Source organism: Anolis sagrei, chromosome 3, assembly GCF_037176765.1.
Source record: "Anolis sagrei isolate rAnoSag1 chromosome 3, rAnoSag1.mat, whole genome shotgun sequence".
NCBI lineage: Eukaryota > Metazoa > Chordata > Lepidosauria > Squamata > Dactyloidae > Anolis > Anolis sagrei.
Genome location: NC_090023.1, coordinates 96,517,297 through 96,536,142, shown reverse-complemented (window position 1 = coordinate 96,536,142; position 18,846 = coordinate 96,517,297).

Sequence of the window (18,846 nt, the reverse complement as noted above, 5' to 3'; positions counted from 1 at the left end):
AAAGTCTGATAGGGCCTGAATTTTGGGTCCAGTTTGGAAGGGCTCGGAGGCAGAGGAATTCTCTTGGATGTTCTCCACTCCCTGGGTGAAACATCTGAACCCCAAGGAGAATAAAAAAGATAGTGACTTGTTATTGGAAGGTCAAACTGAGAATCCATTCCAGTCACATATATTTATGTGAGACCTCAGTCCTAGGACCAGCTCCATGTCTTTCTGATAACGACATATTCCAAACATATGTGCTTGCCATTAAGGGTCCTAACCTAGGGATGGAGGAGTACCAACAAGTTGTAGATGGGTTAAATTCTCCTAAAAGACTGTGTTCACAGTTCAGAGTGCTCCTGGATCCATCTCTGCAAATGTCAGCCAAAGTTGATACAACAGCCAGGACTGCTTACTATCAGCTTCATCTGATATGCCAGCTGTGCCCTTTCCAAGAATCTGATGGCCTAAAGATGCTAGAGTTCATGATGATAACCTCGAGGCTGAACTTTTGCATTGTTCTCTACCAGTTATTATAAAAGCTTCACCTGTACCCACCTCCACTGACTCTTCAAAACCTGCAGATGATGCTGAAGCAGGCATGGACAAACTTCAGCCCTCCGCATGTTTTGGACTTCAAATCCCAGAAATTCCAGCCAGCTTACCAGATGTTAAGAATTGTGGGAGTTGAAGTCCAAAACACCTGGAGGGCCAAAGTTTGTCCATGACTGTGCTAATGCCACTTAATGGCCATCGTCATTTGCTATAGAAGTTACTGGACATTCTTTGGGATGTTTTGAACATCTAGATGTTTTAAACTTCAGGTCCCACAATTCCTAACAGTTGGTAAGCAGCTTGGGATTTCTTGGAGCTGAAGTCCAAAACACCTGAAGGAGCACCATTTGAGAAATACTGCTCTAAGGCATCAAGACAAGCCAAAATTTGATCAGTCAACTTCTTTTTAACTGCTGCTTTAGCTACATTTTGGATAGGAAGTAAGGAGTACATCAGCTTACCTGAATATGATAGCTATCAAAGTATTACCTTTTCCATCACCATATGAGAAGGTGGGCACTATGATAACTGACTCTTACCATTCAACCTATGTTCTCCAGGCACATGGTGCATCACACTTTAGCACTGCACTTCTACTCCAGCAATAAAGCCAGCAAATGCAATTCAGCCTCAATAGGGAACCAATAGCTCAGCTATCTTGTAACTGGGACTTGGGGAGCCAAATTGGAGCCTACATAGTCCTAAAGCAGGCCAATAGATTTTTCATTTATTCCTCCAGCTCTGATTGATGGATTTACCAATATTGGCTTCATTCCAAATATGCCAAAATGATTTTATGGTCCATTCAACCTTTCAAAGGAGAAGTTTCAGAGCAGCTTTATTTGATCAGTTTTCTTGTGACAAGAGTGCAAAGAAATCTTGCAGTATTTTGTAATTATTTATTTACATGCCCACATGGAACAGATGGGAAGCAAATAGGCACAGAAGCCAAGCGTTATGTTCCCATAGCAGCATCTTAGTTCCTAAAAAGGCCATCAGAAAAAATGGCATCAGCAAAGTTTAAAATTGTCAGTTCAGAATATTTTTCATATTTGACACCTATATTGCATTATCCACCACCCAATATTTCCCCAAGGAGTTCTTCCCAGAACTGAACAAAATGCATTATAAACCCCTTCATCCCTTCAGAATCCATAGCCTTAAAAATCTCACAGTGTCATGGACAAGAGGCATGGCGATTTGTAGAATTCCATCTCAAGGAATATACAATTAACACCACCTTTCCTGGGTTTTAAACATAAGTAGGTTTACTTTTTTATTTATTAAACGGAAGCATTTTTATAGTTTTCATGGAATTACATAGCCTGAATCCTACTAGAAGTCACAATTAAAGAAGATCTGTTGAATCAGAAGTTATATGAAGCCCAATGATTCACTAAGTTTATTTTTCTAACTCAATGGTGAAAATGAAGAACATTATTGTGTTATTTAATATAAGTACAGAATACAACCTTTTCTGTCTCTGGCTTCTCTTTTCCTTATGAATTGGTATCCTCTTCATGGTTTAATTTACTGAAACAAAGGAGGGCAAATAGCTCATATTTGCAGAGCTGTTGAAATGTATGCTCTCAGTCTGGTTATTCAAGCTTGAAGTGACAGTAGATATTTTAAAAAACATGTTGATGCTTGTCTTCTGGAAAATCCTGACAATTGTCTATTAGAAAGCATAATAGAAATGCATTGTGGAATACATACCAGATTAATAGGGCAATATTCAAGTATAGAGATTGAACAATGCTTCCAAATTTCTATTACTCATTCATTGGTTGCCAAAAAACAAAAGTGTCACTGCCTCGCTTTCCCCTATGCTGGCCCCATTCTAATCAATGAGAACAATGAGATCAAGAATCCCATATTCTCTGGGATGCTAAGATGTTTCCAGGATGGCGCCTAGACAGAGAACCACTAAAAGTAGCCCTGCATCATGTGAAGGGCTCCAGAGGTCTCCATCCTGGTTCCATCTTGAAAGTGTCCTAGGATAGAGCCGTAAAACAATGTGATAAGGTCCTATATCTTAATCACTGTGTAGTTTGCTATTTGTGGGTCTAAATTAAGCTTTTTTTCTGACAGGCAACTCCTTCACCTCACCATTAATAGCTGCTTCGCCAATGCAATGAATGAAAAAAAAACATTTCAATACTCATTACTAAATTGGAGGGGGTGGCACAAATAATTTATAAACTGTTTCTAAAATATCGTTAGGGGTCCGTATTGTAACTATAACAATATAACTTTTTTTTTTACTTTTTCATTAACTAATTGCACAAGGAAGGGAGCTCCCGGGGCTTCTTTCTCCCTCGTTTTTAGAACTATCGAGCTGAAACTTGCTACAGTGGTAGAACACATTTACCACTGTCCCCTCAAATTTGAGAACATTTCACACATTCACTGATTTTTAGGATTTTTAAAAGTGTTTATGAATAACATTTTTTAAAATCTACAAGAGCTGTCTCCTTGAATTTCCATTTTCAATGATACAACATAACCAGAGCATCAAGTTTCATAAAGATTTGCACATCCACTGACTTTTAGGGAATGTTAATCAACATAAACTTAACAGTACCATTTCACTGGAAGACCCAGAGGTCACTCAGTCCAACCCCCTTCTGTCAAGCAGAAAAAACACAGTCAAATCATTCCAGCAGATGCTCTTCCAGCCTTTTAAATAATAATAATAATATGAAAAAGAAACCTACTAGATAAACTTTGGAATTACTGCTTCTCAACTTTGCCCACCTCACTGAGTTGATCAACTCCCAACAATCCCCTTTTCTCTCAAAATCCCTTTAGAGAATGAACATGGGGTTTTCCCCACTAAAACTTTCAGGGAGAAGGAGGAGGAGGAGGAACAAGGCAGTAAGCAGAATTCTGGGATATGTAGTTTGGAAAGACAAGGACCCCTGTGGCAGAGAATTCAAACGGTCCTGCCCTAAGCTACATTTCCCAGAATTCTGCTTGCTTCCAATGTTAAAGTCTCAATGCAAGTGTGGTCTCTACCTGTCTCTCTCTCAGCCAGCCAAGTACCAGGAGGGCGGGGGGGGGGGGGCTTCTTCCTTGCCCGGCCATCCAGCCAAGTGTTTCTCCCTCCATAGGCACCCCTCACCACCACTTTTGAGGAAAGAGCAGCACTTCTCCCTCTATTCTGGCCTCACCATCCTCCTCAGGGCCTTTTAGGAGAACCAAACCCAGCCCTTTTGGAGGAGAAGCAGTGCCCACAACACAGATCTATAGACATTTATGAGACTTACATAACTCCTCAGAAAGTCATAGGTCAGTATTTTGAATCCTAATTTTTTCACATAGCTGCTCCTCCTGTTTCTTAATATCACTACGTATATATGAATATTACGAAATAGATACAACAAATGAATTACAAATGGTATTGCACAGCCCTAATAGCTACAGAATAGGTAGGCAGGCACAACATAGATATTTTCATGTTGTTGTTGTTGTTCATTCGTTCAGTCGTCTCCGACTCTTCGTGACCTCATGGACCAGCCCACGCCAGAGCTCCCTGTCGGCCGTCACCACCCCCAGCTCCTTCAAGGTCAGTCCAGTCACTTCAAGGATGCCATCCATCCATCTTGCCCTTGGTCGGCCCCTCTTCCTTTTGCCTTCCACTTTCCACAGCATAATTGTCTTCTCTAGGCTTTGCTGTCTCCTCATGATGTGGCCAAAGTACTTCAACTTTGTCTCTAGTATCCTTCCCTCCAGTGAGCAGCCGGGCTTTATTTCTTGGAGGATGGACTGGTTGGATCTTCTCGCAGTCCAAGGCACTCTCAGAACTTTCCTCCAACACTACAGCTCAAAAGCATCTATCTTCCTTCGCTCAGCCTTCCCTAAGGTCCAGCTCTCACATCCGTAGGTTACTACAGGGAATACCATGGCTTTGACTTTCATGCCAAGAATAAATGTTTCTGCTGAACTTAGCCAGTGTGCACACAGTGAAGATTAGGATTTCAGACAGGGAGAAGAGAGTTTCTTAGTGAGCTAGGAATTAGCCTGATAGCGAATAATTAAAGAGCAAGTGCTTCTGTATAGTTTGACTAGGGCAGTCAAAGTGAAGGCTTGTTTACTTTTATTAGGACAGAATACAAGTGGGTTTATTTCCCTAAAGTTCAGAGTAGTCCAGGGGGAAACCTAGATACTCTGGAAGGCAGCCAGGGGTGGCTGGTCAAAGAAACACACTGTTACATATTACAGGATAGTGTGAGGAATGTAGCTCATGTTAAGGAAAAGTTACTCCTTCTAAAGAAACCATTTGCTTAATAAGTCTGTGCTTCAAAAACAAATTACGCTTATGTACCTCTCAGTAGTCAGTTGTTTGCTCCAAATACTTCAATAAACCTGTTCTCTAGTTTACTATTAATCTGCCTCAGCCTTGTTTCATCATATAAGGTTAGATCCAGTAAGCTTCCACATCTCTACAGTTCAGTCACCAGAAAGGGAGCCAAAAAGAAGAACCGGTGTATAGGGACATTTTACCTCAAGTACAAGACAATACCTCAAACTGTAATTTGGGGTGGTGGCAGCAAACCTACCATTACACACTCACGTTATAACAACAACACTCGTGTTGAAGTGCTTTGGGTCTGACAGGAGGGATTAGAGACAGTGTGTTGTCTCTCCTGCCTGCCAGAATACACAATCTTCTTTACAGTGGTGGCAGCGGTGGGATTGAAAATAAAGGTTCCCCCCTGTCACATGCAGATAAGACCCTTATCCTCTTTACAGTGGTGGCAGTGGTGGGATTGAAAAGGAAAGGTCTCCCCTGTCACATAATAGAAGACCCTTATTTTTGTTACAGGGTGCATCTCACACAAGTAGGAAAACAAATTTTTGCTCACAGACTTGCAAATGTCATTAGGCACACTTTAAACTAGGTCCACCAGGGAAGGGGGACAACAGCCTTGCAAACAGTACATTGTCCACAATGTCAGGGAACTGCCAGAAGGCTAAATGGAGGGCTGCACAAACACAACAAGGACGAAGTTCCAAAAGCACAATAATCCAAAATAAACAGCTCAGGGGAAGATCTTAGGGGTTCACATGTCTTTACACTAATGCACAGAGCATGGGAAATAAACAAGACAAACTCCAACTTTTAGCACAACACCACAAATATGATGCCATAGGCATCACTGAAACCTGGCAGGATGACTCTTATCGCTGGAATGTAGACATGGAGGGCTATAACCTCTTTCACAGAAGTTGAACGTAGCCTTATATGTCAAAAACTGTTACACTGCAGAAGAGATGCAAGACAGCAATCTGGGAAACCAGCTTGAAAGTATCTGGGTAAGAATCAAGGGAACTGGGTCTCAGAAAGATCTTGTCGTAGGCATCTACTACAGATCTCCAAGCCAGGATGAAGAACTTGTTGAAGTTTTCTGCCAACAGCTCACCAAACAGGCACAAAGAAAATATAGAGTCATGGGTGATTTCAACTATCCCGATATTTGCTGGAAAACAAACTCAGCCAAGAGTACAAAGTCCAACAAATTCCTTGCTTGCCTTACAGACAATTTCATGGTGCAGAAGGTAGAAGAGGCAACAAGTAGGCCGGCTACTCCCGAACTCATCCTAACAAATGTGGAGGATCTGATCAATGCAGTTGAAGTAGTCGGATCTTTAGGGGCAAGTGACCATGTGCTCCTGCAGTTTGCGGTACAAAGGGAGGTCGAAACTAAGACAAATCAAACCCGTATATTGGACTTTAAGAGAGCTGACTACTGAAAAGTGAAGGAAATGCTGAGCAGCATTCTGTGGACACAGATACTAAAAGACAAGGGAGTTACAGATAGATGGGAGTTTTTCAAGAGTGAAATACTGAAGGCACAATTGCAAGCAGTGCCAACAATGAGAAAAAATAGGACAAGTGCAAAAAAGTCAGAATGGATGTCCAAAGAACTTCTAACTGTGCTAAGACTCAAAAGAGACATGCATAAGAAGTGGAAAAGGGGACAAATCAACAAAGAAGAATTCAAACAAATAGCCAACTCCTGTAAGGAAAAGATCCGCAAGGCTAAAGCATAAAATGAACTCAGGCTTGCCAGGGACATTAAAAACAATAAAAAGGGCTTCTTTTCTTATGTCAGTAGAAAAAGGAAGAACAAGGAGACGATAGGGCCTCTTCAAGGAGAAGATGGGGCAATGCTGACAGGGGATAGGGAAGTGGCGGTAGTACTTAATGCCTTCTTTGCCTTGGTCTTCTCACAAAAAGAAAGTCATCTTCAACCTCAGCAAGATGAAATGGATGAGGGATTAGAGGACATCCAACCCCAAATTGGGAAACAAGTCATCCAAGAATACCTGGCCACTCTAAATGAGTTCAAGTCCCCAGGGCCACATCAACTACAGCCAAGGGTATTGAAGAAACTAGCGGAAGTCATCTCCAAACCATTGACAATCATCTTTGAGAGTTCTTGGAGAATGGGAGAAGTTCCAGCAGATTAGAGGAGGGCCAATACGGTCCCAATCTTCAAGAAGGGAAAAAAGGATGACCCAAACAATTACCGTCCGGTCAGCCTCATGTCAATACCAGGCAAGATTCTGGAAAAGATTGTTAAGAAAGTGGTCTGCAAACACTTAGAAACAAATGCGGTCATCGCTAATAATCAACATGGATTTATCAAAAACAAGTCATGCCAGACTAATCTGATCTCTTTCTTTGATAGAGTTACAAGCTGGGTAGATGTGGGGAATGCCTTAGATGTAGCGTATCTGGACTTCAGTAAGGCTTTCAACAAGGTCCACCTGGACCTTCTGGCAAACAAACTAGTCCAATGTGGGCTAGGCAAAACTACGGTTAGGTGGAACTGTAATTGGTTAAGTGGACGAATCCAGAGGGTGCTGACCAATGCTTCCTCTTCATCCTGGAAAGAAGTGATGAGTGGAGTGCCACAGGGTTCCATCCTAGGCCCGGTCCTGTTCAACATCTTTATTAATGACTTAAATGAAAGGTTAGAAGGCAGGATCATCAAATTTGCAAATGACACCAAATTGGGAGGGATAGCCTATACTCCAGAGGACAGGAGCAGAATTCAAAATGATCTTAACAGATTAGAGAGATGGGCCAAAACTAGCAAAATGAAATTCAACGGTGACAAATGCAAGATACTCCACTTAGGCAGAAAAAATGAAATGCAAAGATGCAGAATGGGGGATGCATGGCTCGAGAGCAGTACGTGTGACAAAGATCTTGGAGTCCTCGTGGACAACAAGTTAAACATGAGCCAACAATGTGATGTGGCAGCAAAAAAAGCCAATGGGATTTTGGCCTGCATCAATAGAAGCATCCAGGGAAGTCATGTTACCCCTCTATTCTGCCTTGGTTAGACCACACGTGGAATATTGTGTCCAATTCTGGGCACCATGATTGAACAGAGATATTGACAAGCTGGAATGTGTCCAGAGGAGGGCGACTAAAATAATCAGGAATCTGAAAAACAAGCCCTATGAGGAGCAGCTTAAAGAGCTGGGCATATTTAGCATGAAGAAGAGAAGGCTTAGAGGAGACATGATAGCCAATATATAACTATTTGAGAGGAAGTCATAGGGAGGAGGGAGCAAGCTTGTTTTCCACTTCCCAGTAGACTATGAGACACGGAACAATGGCTTCAAAAGGAGATTCAATCTGAACTTTAGGAAGAGCTTCCTGACTGTGAGAACTGTTCAGCAGTGGAACTCTCTGCTCCAGAGTGTGGTGGAGGCTCCTTCTTTGGAAGCTTTTAAATAGAGGCTGGATGACCATCTTTTGGGGGTGCTTTGAATGCAATTTCCTGCTTCTTGTCAGGGGGTTGGACTGGATGCAGGGGCTGTTCAACCCATTACGCAAAGTAAGCATTTGTAGTATAGTTGATTTTGCCCAGGGGCGCTCTTGAGGCGCTTTTGGGGGAAAATAGACCTTGACATATACGAGTTGTAGTTACTGGGATGTATAGTTCACCTACATTCAAAGAGCATTTTGAACTCCACCAATGATGGAATTGAACCAAATACGGCACACAGAACTCCCACGACGAACATAAAATATATATCAGTTATTGGTTTGGGGGGGGGGGGCGGCGGCAAAATACTGTTTGCTTACCGTTGAAAATTACCTCGGGCCGCCTCTGACTGGATGGCCCATGAGGTCTCTACCAACTCTTTGATTCTATGATTCTGTCAAAACCTGTCAGGGCTGGTGATGAGGACGAAGGGCTGCTTACACCGAGCATCTGAGTTGAGGGAAGTAGAGAGCAGCAGCTGACCCTAAGGATTAAATCATAGCACTTTCTCTTAGAATCATAGAATCATTGAGTTGGAAAAGACCTCTTGGCCCATCCAGTTCAACCCCCTGCCTCTTGTCATTCCCAGAAAAGCTAAAGCACGTGCAGTGGCTGCTGCAAGACAAATAGATTTCTTAAAGAATAAAACAAGAAATCATCAAATAACAAGCTGAAACAAATGTACTGGCAGCTGCAAAACAAGCAGATGCAGAGGCGGCTGCTGAACAGGCTGAAACAGTTGTAGCAGCTGCTGCAAAACAGGCCCGTCAAGCCAAAATGGAAGCTGTCATGTTGACACTGGCACAAAAGCCAAAGGCAGAAGAATTGTTAGCAAGGGTTCAAGTTTTAGAACAAGTCCTTAAGGGGAGTATATTCACCTTCAACTCCAAAGTAGTAGAGGAAGAAAACTCCATACCCAAGGTGACTTCCTACTTAAACATACAAACAAACAATTTTGCAGCCCTGGTTGTTGGAACAGAGGGAGTTAAGAATGTAAAGCAACTTCAAATTGCAGAACTAGCAACATCAGTGGCTCAGATGCTTAAAAAACAACACCACAACATAGTGAAGTGGCACCAGAAGCAACCATCAAGAGGCAGCCCTTCTGAAAAGTTAGCCACAAGTCACCAGTAAACAAAATTGACCATTAAATAAACACAGAATGGCACGGTCAATCTACACCATGTCAACGACAACTCCTAGGAACCAGATAATTTGGATCATTTTGGTGATTTGGCAGACAAAGTGCCAAATATGAATCAAGAAGGACCCCTTCCAAAGCTTTACTGGAACAAAATATGAGCTAAATCTTTAGGCTAAATTTGGGAAAGATTTGTTGATTTTGGCTTATTTTTTATTATTAGTATTCTGGCCATTTGTTTGTTTTGCAAACACCTGCAACATTCTCTCCATAGTGGGGACAATGGGGCTGAGCAGCACAACCACACTTGCTGCAGCGTGTTTCTCAGCCAATTACAGGCCTGGTTCATTCTCTTCCCCTCGTGGCATACACTGCTTTGAACTTCAAATTCAAGAAACTCCTCTTGTGTTTTTTTAAAAAAACAATAATTGGTAAAAATATTAAAACTGCCCCAAATTCAGTGGATTAGTGAAATGATTTGAAACTTGTCAGGCTTGCAGTTGTAAATGCATCCTACAAGTCTGGTAAGTTTCATCCTGACAGACATAAAAATTATAGAGAAATGACCCCCCCCCCCAATGTTTCTGATTGCAGCCAGCTGCATTATGTTTCTCAGCTAATCACATGCCTGGTTCTATCCATTCTCCTCCCCTCTTGTGGCACAGGCTGGTTTTACACTTCAAATTCTAGAAGCCCTTCTTGTGTGTTTTTTAAATGTTATTGGTAAAAACCAAAGTTCAGTGGATTAGTGAAATGATTTGAAACTTGGCAAGCTTGTAGTCATAAATGTGTCCTATAGTTGTGGCTAGCTTCATCCTGATAGCTATAAACATGATGGAAAGACAAGCCTAACCAGTTTTCTCAATGAAGTAAATCTTCCCAAAAAATGGAAAAAGAGCTGACTTTACTGATAGCCTGGCTAGGCTCAACTTCTTCCACAAAAATAAAGAGGTTCTATGCAGGACTCTCATATGGCTTTGGACTGAGTGTGGGCTAGATTAGATGATTTAGAACATCCTCAGAAATACAGACTTCACTCTTACAAAGAATCAAAATGTTCCCCACACTTATCATGTGGAAATACAGGAAATTGTGGGATCTTGCAGACTTACATTTGGAATCGGAATCAGCAAAAGAAAACCCAAAGTTGCCAGTACTTGTGTGGTTACATCAAAATTTGACTCAGAGAGAGGTCATCAACAAGTTACCCTTTCCACTGAAAGAGTCATGGGGTAAAAAAAGTCTTTACCTACAAAGAGAGTCATCAACAAAGATATCCATCAAATTCAAACCTTGTAAATTTCATAATAAAGATGGCTAAAGAGAGAAATTATCCTCTCTTATATCAAAATGCCAGAGGGGAAAAGAAGCATATTAAAGAACCCAAAGGTAAACCTTGAGCCATAAGGACATAAACTAATATCAATGTGATTCAACATCATATGAAGAAGCCAGTAGAAGTGATGTGTCCAGTGCACAAAATATTACATGATCATCACAATGATTGCAAAGGGTTTAGGGAAAAAAACCCTTTGAAGAATTCCTATCTTGTTTAAGGGAGCAAAAACTTGTCTTCAAGTGTTGTTCTTTTTTAAAAAACAAAAACAAAACAAACCACCATATGGTGAGAGAATGAAGAAGAAAGGTAGAGTCAAGAGCGTTCTAGTGAAAGGCATTGTTTAGCATTGCATCATATAGCATTGACACAGCCACATAGGAGAGAGTCTAAAGAAGCAGAATACACTTCTATAGAACCATCACAGCCCAAGGAAATAGAAACTTGCACTACTCTGTGTGATGGAGCAAAAAAGATTTGTACATGTCATCAATTTGCCTTGTTTACCCACAGAATTCGGCCGATTAGATTAGATTCAGATTAGATTCACATTAGATTCTCAAAACAACACTTCAGACTACCCCTGAATTTTTTTTTTTGAGATGTTCCATATCCAGTGAAAAGAAACAGAATATTTCATGACCACATGCAGAGGAGACCAGATCTTTGAGGGAATGGTAGGTTTGGGGTTCATTCTGCAAAGCATTGATGTTACAAAGCAATTTAAGTTACCCACATTCATCAAGTGTCAACATATCCTCAAAGATGAAAGATCAGAAGGATTGTAATGTATCATGAGCACCTAAAGCTTATAGCACATGATATACCAGAACTTGATTCCAACACCAAGATTCTCCTACTCATTGGCACAGGCTGTACAGATCTGTTCATAGTTAAAGAACAAGTAAAATGTCAACCAGGGACATCATTTTCTCAGAAACTGGAACTAAGTGTTTTAATGTTTTATCGTATTCTTTGATGTACTGTATATGTTGTAAGCATCGTTGATGCCTATGTGAGGCCACTCTGAGTCCCCTTGTGGGGAGAAGGGCAGGATAGAAATGTATGAAATAAATAAAAATAAAATATCCTAGGCCCAGTCTGAACTGCAAGAGCATACCTTCTTTTGTATGAGCTTCATGCCAAATGGACATCTGACTCAGATAGACTGTGTCCAAATCACAGTCAGGTATGGTTCCAAAAAACAGAAAGCCTAGAATAATCAGTGTCAAAACAACAGCTCATTAATAACCAGGTAGCTTTTTCTATAAAAGAGAATCACTTTTTTAGCCATAATTGAGAAGATGAACAAGGCAATTGGTTTGTACCCCTGCCCTTCAAAATAAGATACCAAATGGAGCCCCCAGTGGCACAGTGGGTTAAAGCACTGAGCTGCTGAACTTGTTGACCGAAAGGTCGCAGGTTTGAATCTGGAGAGCGGTGTGAGCTTCCGCTGCCAGCCCCAGCTTCTGCCAACCTAGCAGTTCGAAAACATGCAAATGTGAGTAGATCAATAGGTACCACTCCAGCGGGAAGGTAACAGCACTCCATGCAGTCATGCCAGCCACATGACCTTGGAGGTGTCTACAGACAACGTCGGCTCTTCGGCTTAGAAATGGAAATGAGCACCACACTAGTGTTGTTTAGGTTTGGTTCGGAAAAACCTAACATTTGGAAAGACCTACTGAATTTGGACTTTTGAACCAGTTTTGAACCATGCAGGAAAAGTGGGAGGAGCAATTCTGAACTTGAACCACTTACCCGTTGTTTGGAATTATTCTGTAATGTTTGGATGTCTCCCACAGTTATTTTGATTTTCAGAACCATTAAGCCTAAACAAACAGTTTTAAAATCTCGCGGTCCCTTCCCTGGTGAGTGGCGAATGCAAAGAGGGATGAGGTGGGTGTGGCTAAGCACAGCTCTTCTTGAAGGCCATGCCCCCAGTGGTAGAGATTGCAAAAGGTCGTGGAGTTGTCCAACCACAGAGAGGGAGCTTGGCTGGGAATGGATGAAGGCATCCCAGCACAGTATTGCCCCCATAGGCTATTAACTCAAAAGGAACATAGGATTTCTGATTAAACAAAAGACATTCAGAAGCGGGAGGGAGGGTCCCAGGAGCATCATACATTTTATATAATACAATATGAAGGCAAAAGGAACATGTAAGGACAAAACACAGGGGTTTGGAGGACCCAGTGTGCACAGGAGGCATAGTTTTCCCAAGTACACACATTAGCCAGGCTCTTTAGAGTGGGGAGTCTGGGGGAGCTTAAGAAGGGGGCCAAGAAACACTCTTGGTGGGGAAAAATGAAAAGATTGGTCCAGAGACCCCAGGAAAAGGGAGGAAACCACTGCTCCCTCCATAGAGAAGATAAAGGTTCCTATTCTCCCATGCAAAATAGCCCACTGGCAGGGCCCCTGCCTTGGAAACAAAAACCTCCCGGTTTGAATCCCGGTCAGGGACAAAAATGTCAAAATCAGCTGAACACGGAGAGTTGCCAAGACACGTGTTTTGCTGCGCATGCGTGCCTGCCCTTAACGAAGCAATTCAGAAATTTTGGAAATTTTAGGTATTTCCGACCTTTTTTTTCCAGAAAATTCAGAAATTTCAGAAATCAATTTCAGAAATCATTTCAAAATCAAATCACCAGCGTCTCCTGCATCCAAAACATTTTGAACCATTTTTTTTTATCAAACAAGCCTACACCACACCTCAGAGTTGGACACAACTGGACTTACTGTCAGGGGAAAACCTTTACCTTTACCTTAAGTTACCAAATAATCATGTTATGGGAATGCAACACCTGAAAGCTCTCCAGAGAGAAATGGAAAGAAAGCCACAATTTAAGGAGGATATCACTAAATTCATTAACACCATGATAAGCAAAGGTAATGCAGAAAAGGCTCCTGACATTGAAGAACGCCAAGAATGATGGTATCTGCCATTTTTGATATATATTACTATAAAAAACCACAAAAAGTAAGAGTAGTGTTTGATTCCAGTGCATTGTTAGAGAGAAAATCCCTCAACAAAGTCTTGTTGACAGGACCAGATTTAATCAACAATCTTGTCAGTGTACTTTTGCACTTTAGGAAAGAAGCCACTGCAATTATGGCGGATATTCAGCAAATGTTTTATTCCTTTTGGGTCAGAGAAGACCAGAGACTTCCTTTGTTCCCTATAGTTCAAGGATCCACATCAGATGTCTGAAATACAAGAATACAGGACGTGCATACATATGGTGAAAACAGTCCCTCACTCGTTATAACAAATTACAGACTCAAAAAAATGGCTCTTAGATTGACTGAACAACGGTGCCTTCATGTTGTTGCTTAGCCCCAGCATTGCCCCACTTGTGGCAAGCCCTTCTGCTATTGCAGCAACAGCTCTTTGAGTATCAATATGGACCAGAGGTACTTCACTTTGTTTGTAGATACTTTTGCATAGATGATGCTTTAAAATCTATGCCTACACCACAAGAAACAATTGACCTTCCTAGGAAAACAAAACAGATGTTGGCTACAGTCAACATAAGGCTACACAAGATATTTTCTAACAGCTCCGAAGTGTTGCAGGACTTCCCTAAAGAAGACAAAGCAAAGGAAATGGAACGCTAGAACTAAGACAGGAGTTAACACCAATGCAAAGGAGACTGGGCTTGTGCTGGAATGTCATAAAAGACCTTTAAATTTCCAGATATACAGAAAAACTTTACCTGGAGATGAGTGTTATCTGTCATCAATAGCATCTATGACCTGCTTGGATTTGCTGCACCAGATGTTATCTGAGGCAAGTGTCTGATAAGAGAGTTAACTCAAGACACAAAAGACTGGGATCAGACCCTATCAAATCTGGAAATATGCAGATGCGAAAACTGGAATCAGCACTCTTAACATTAGAGCAAGTCAACATTCAAAGGAAATATGTATTTGTCTCACTCAACTCAGAATTAAGACACAGTACCATGTATTTTCGGACACTTCAATAAAAGCAATTGCCTCTATGGCTTATCTTAAGATAATTCAAGGAGACCAGCATCACTTAGATTTTGTGATGGGAAAGGTTAAATTGGCACCAGTGCATGGACACACAATTCCATGCCTTGAGCTGTGCACAGCAGTGTTGGCTACACAACTTTTACAAACCATTCAAAGAGAATTGGATTCACTATGTCATGTAAATGTCAGCAACAGAGTGGAGCAAATGTTTTAAAACACGATAACCAATCAGTAGCGTTATGTGCTTTCAGAGTTAAACCCAGCTGACCAAGCCACTAGTGCTATCCATGCAAATAATCTTATTGATTCATATTGGTTGAAAGGGCCAGATTTTTAAGAAATCCAGAATATGTGTCTCCAAAAGACCACACATTGTCTGCAATACAGAAGAGGATAAAGATGTAAAATCACTCAAAACCAGCACAGCAGAGATTCAAAACAAATCCTTCTCTTTAAAAATCATCAAATTCTCATCCTGGGAGTGATTGATTACAAGCAATTCCAAAATAGTGAACTTTATAAAATATAAAGACAGCAAACCACTTCAATAGAAGACCTAAAGGATGTGGATGCAAGGTTTTTGGGAAACCAATTATGACCTCATCTTGCTGTTTCACAAAGATGGACTTTAGATTCTAGAGATGAATCTGTAAGTTAGAACAGTTGATGTTTGTATTAGTATTAAAGAATTAATTAAGGTAAACTAATTTTTAATTTTAATCTTATTTACTTGTGTTTTGGCTTATCTTGTTTATTTTTCCATTGATTTGAAGTGTTATTATCTGTTATTTTTTAAAATGCATTTTACTGCATTTACGCATGTTGTGAGCCACCCTGTGTCCCTTGGGGAGATGGGCGAGGTACAGATAACGTTTATTATATTATTATTTATTGAAACTTCTATAAAATGTTTTAGATGTAGAGTGTCATGGACCTACAGAGGAACCAAATTTACAGTTTGAAGAAGAAAAGAGACTTATATAGGAGGAGTTGACAGAAATCAAATATGGACAAAGGACACATAACAGAGGCCAGAAAGAGGATCTCTTCAGAATAAATTGAGAGAAACTCAGTTCAGTTCTAAGCTTCCATCTGTTCCATCAAGTTATATTTTGTGGGACAGACTGTGGCCAGAGTTAGGGTGCTGATTTTCAGTACAATTAAATTCCTTTTTGTTTGCTGTTACACCTTTTGTTGTGTGTTTCCAACTCTATTCTTGCCAAGAATAGGGTACCTGAGGAGAGCTAGCTCAGGGAACAGAACAGAAACCAAGTCTACTAATATTTAGCATATATCACTGTTGAAACCATTTTTCCTTTTCCTACACAAAATCAATCTATTTCCTTGATTGATTGGAAGAGCCATTCTAATTGCAGCCAGAAACTTAAAATGCTGATGGAAGACCAAAATGCTGTAGATAAATACATTGATTGAGGAGTTTCTGCACTGTGGCTGGAGGACCCTAATCTAATTAGTATCGTCACAAAGCCTGTGAGGTTTTAATCAAGCTCTGTTACCATCTCAGCTTTGCTGAAGTCATCCATTGTGCATTGTATTTTTAGAACTATGGCTAGAGGCAACTGGTATATATATATATATATATATATATATATATATATATATATATATCCTTTTCAGTCAAATAATTTGCTTTTTCTTTTTCCTTTGCCCACATAGCCTGTCTGTGTAGATCTCTTTATTTGGATCTTACTAGATTAATGGGTGTATTTCCTTAGATACAGACATTACACCTGAAGCAAAGAACTGTGCCCTTTTCAAAGTAAGTTCAACTTAAAAAAGAAGAATGAAATACATAGATAACACTCTTTTCTTCTTGATATTAATACAATTCTGAAAGTATTATACAGGGTTAGTCAAAATGAATAGGCCAATAAGAAAATTAATTGTACCCGAATGTATGTTTACTGTAACCAAACCACAGCTACGTAGCGACAGATAAACTATCAAAGTTTTTTTTGAGCAACACACATGTACGTTAATGCCGCTAGGCGTCGCTAGGAGTCGCTGTTTTCAAAATGGCGGAATCAGGAAAAGAGAAGGCGTTTTGTGTGATGACATTTGCTAAAACAATGTCAGTAATTACGGTCCAGCGAGAATTTCGAGCCAAGTATGGCAAGGAACCACCTTATCGACATTCCATTGCGAGGTGGGTAAAGCAATTTGAGGAGACGGGCTGCTTATGCAAGGGTAAAACCACAGGACGACCACGTGTCTCCGAAGACACAGTGGAATCCATTCGTGCATCCTTTCAACGAAGTCCCCAGAAGTCGACAAATCGTGTTTCCATGGAATTGAATGTTCCGCAAAAAACTGTGTGGCGCGTGTTACGCAAACGTTTGCAGTTCAAGCCGTATAAATTGCAAATGGTGCAGGCTTTGAAAAAAGGTGACTATTCGAAACGACACGATTTTTGCGAATCAATGCAGCGAAGACTAGAGGAGGAAGGCTTTGCCAACAGACTGGTCTTCAGTGACGAGGCAACGTTTCACCTGTGCGGGAAGGTCAATAGGCATAATCTCCGCTTTTGGGGATCTGAAAATCCTCATGCCGTATTGGAACATGTAAGGGATTCACCGAAGGTAAACGTTTTCTGTGCAATAACCAACCGTCACGTGTTTGGCCCATTCTTTTTCGCGGAGAAAACCGTAACAGGCATAGTGTACGCTGACATGTTGTCTGAATGGTTGATGCCACAGTTAGAAGAGAAAGTGCCCGATTTCGTATTCCAACAGGATGGTGCCCCTCCGCATTGGCACAACAGTGTACGCGAGTACCTCAACGAACACCTTCCCAGACGTTGGATTGGCCGTGCTGGAGTGACTGATCTTCCATTCCTCCTGTGGCCCCCCAGGTCCCCCGACCTCACACCATGCGACTTTTCTCTCTGGGGGTATGTGAAAGACACTGTGTTCCGACCTCCATTACCGCTGACCTTGGACGACTTAAAACAGCGCATATGTGCTGCATTCGATGCCATTACGTCGGATGTGCTGCAACGGATGTGGAATGAACTGGACTATCGCTTGGACGTCTGCCGTGTCACACGGGGCGCCCATATCGAACATCTCTGAAGGTGAGACAAAACTTTGATAATTTATCTGTCGATACGTAGCTGTAGTTTGGTTACAATAAACATACATTCGTCTAAAATTAATTTTCTTATTGGCCTATTCATTTTGACTAACCCTGTATATTGCTTAGAGCAAGAAAGGAAATGCAGAATAGCTAGATATGACTTTACTCAAGGATAAATACAGTTTGTTTAAACAAATAGGCTAAACAAGGAAAAATATAAATGTAGGCTCATAAGGCAATCAGTCCAATTCAGTGATTGAGATCATAAAAATATAGGAAGATACATTGTAGTGAATCATATCAATTTTGCCAGCTCTGACTGTGCCTCTCCGAAATTTCAACAGGATTTTTTCTAAGCCCTGTTTAGAGGTCCTTGGTATTTCCTGATAGTAAAAACCAAATTCCATTCTGCTTAACTTCCAAAATCACAAGACTAAATATTGTTTAAACTTGTTTAATGTTAAGATTTTCTTTTTTTCCCTGTACAACTGTGTTTGAATTTATTTATTTATTTATTTATTTATTAAATATATTTTTATTGGTTTTCTTAATATACATCAATACATCAATACCTTCAATACTCTTATATTCCATCCTTAATTCATTACATCAACTATAAGTGTGTGTGTGTGTGTGTGTGTGCGTATTTTATTTTTTCACCTCTGTGCCCCCCACTTCAATTTACATTCTCTTTCCAAAATACCATTTCTTCTTGTGGAGGTAATTTCCCATCTATTTTTTAAAGCCATTCTCAATAAATTTTCCTCAAACTTCATCGAAGTCATTTTCCTTCCATACCCCTTTCCTGATTCTTAACCTACATGTCAATTTATCATTTATTGCTATTTTCCATAGTTCTTTATACCATTCTTCAATTGATATATTTATTTTACCCTTCCAATTCTTCACTATCAGTAATCTTGCTGCAGTTAACATGTTATCTATTG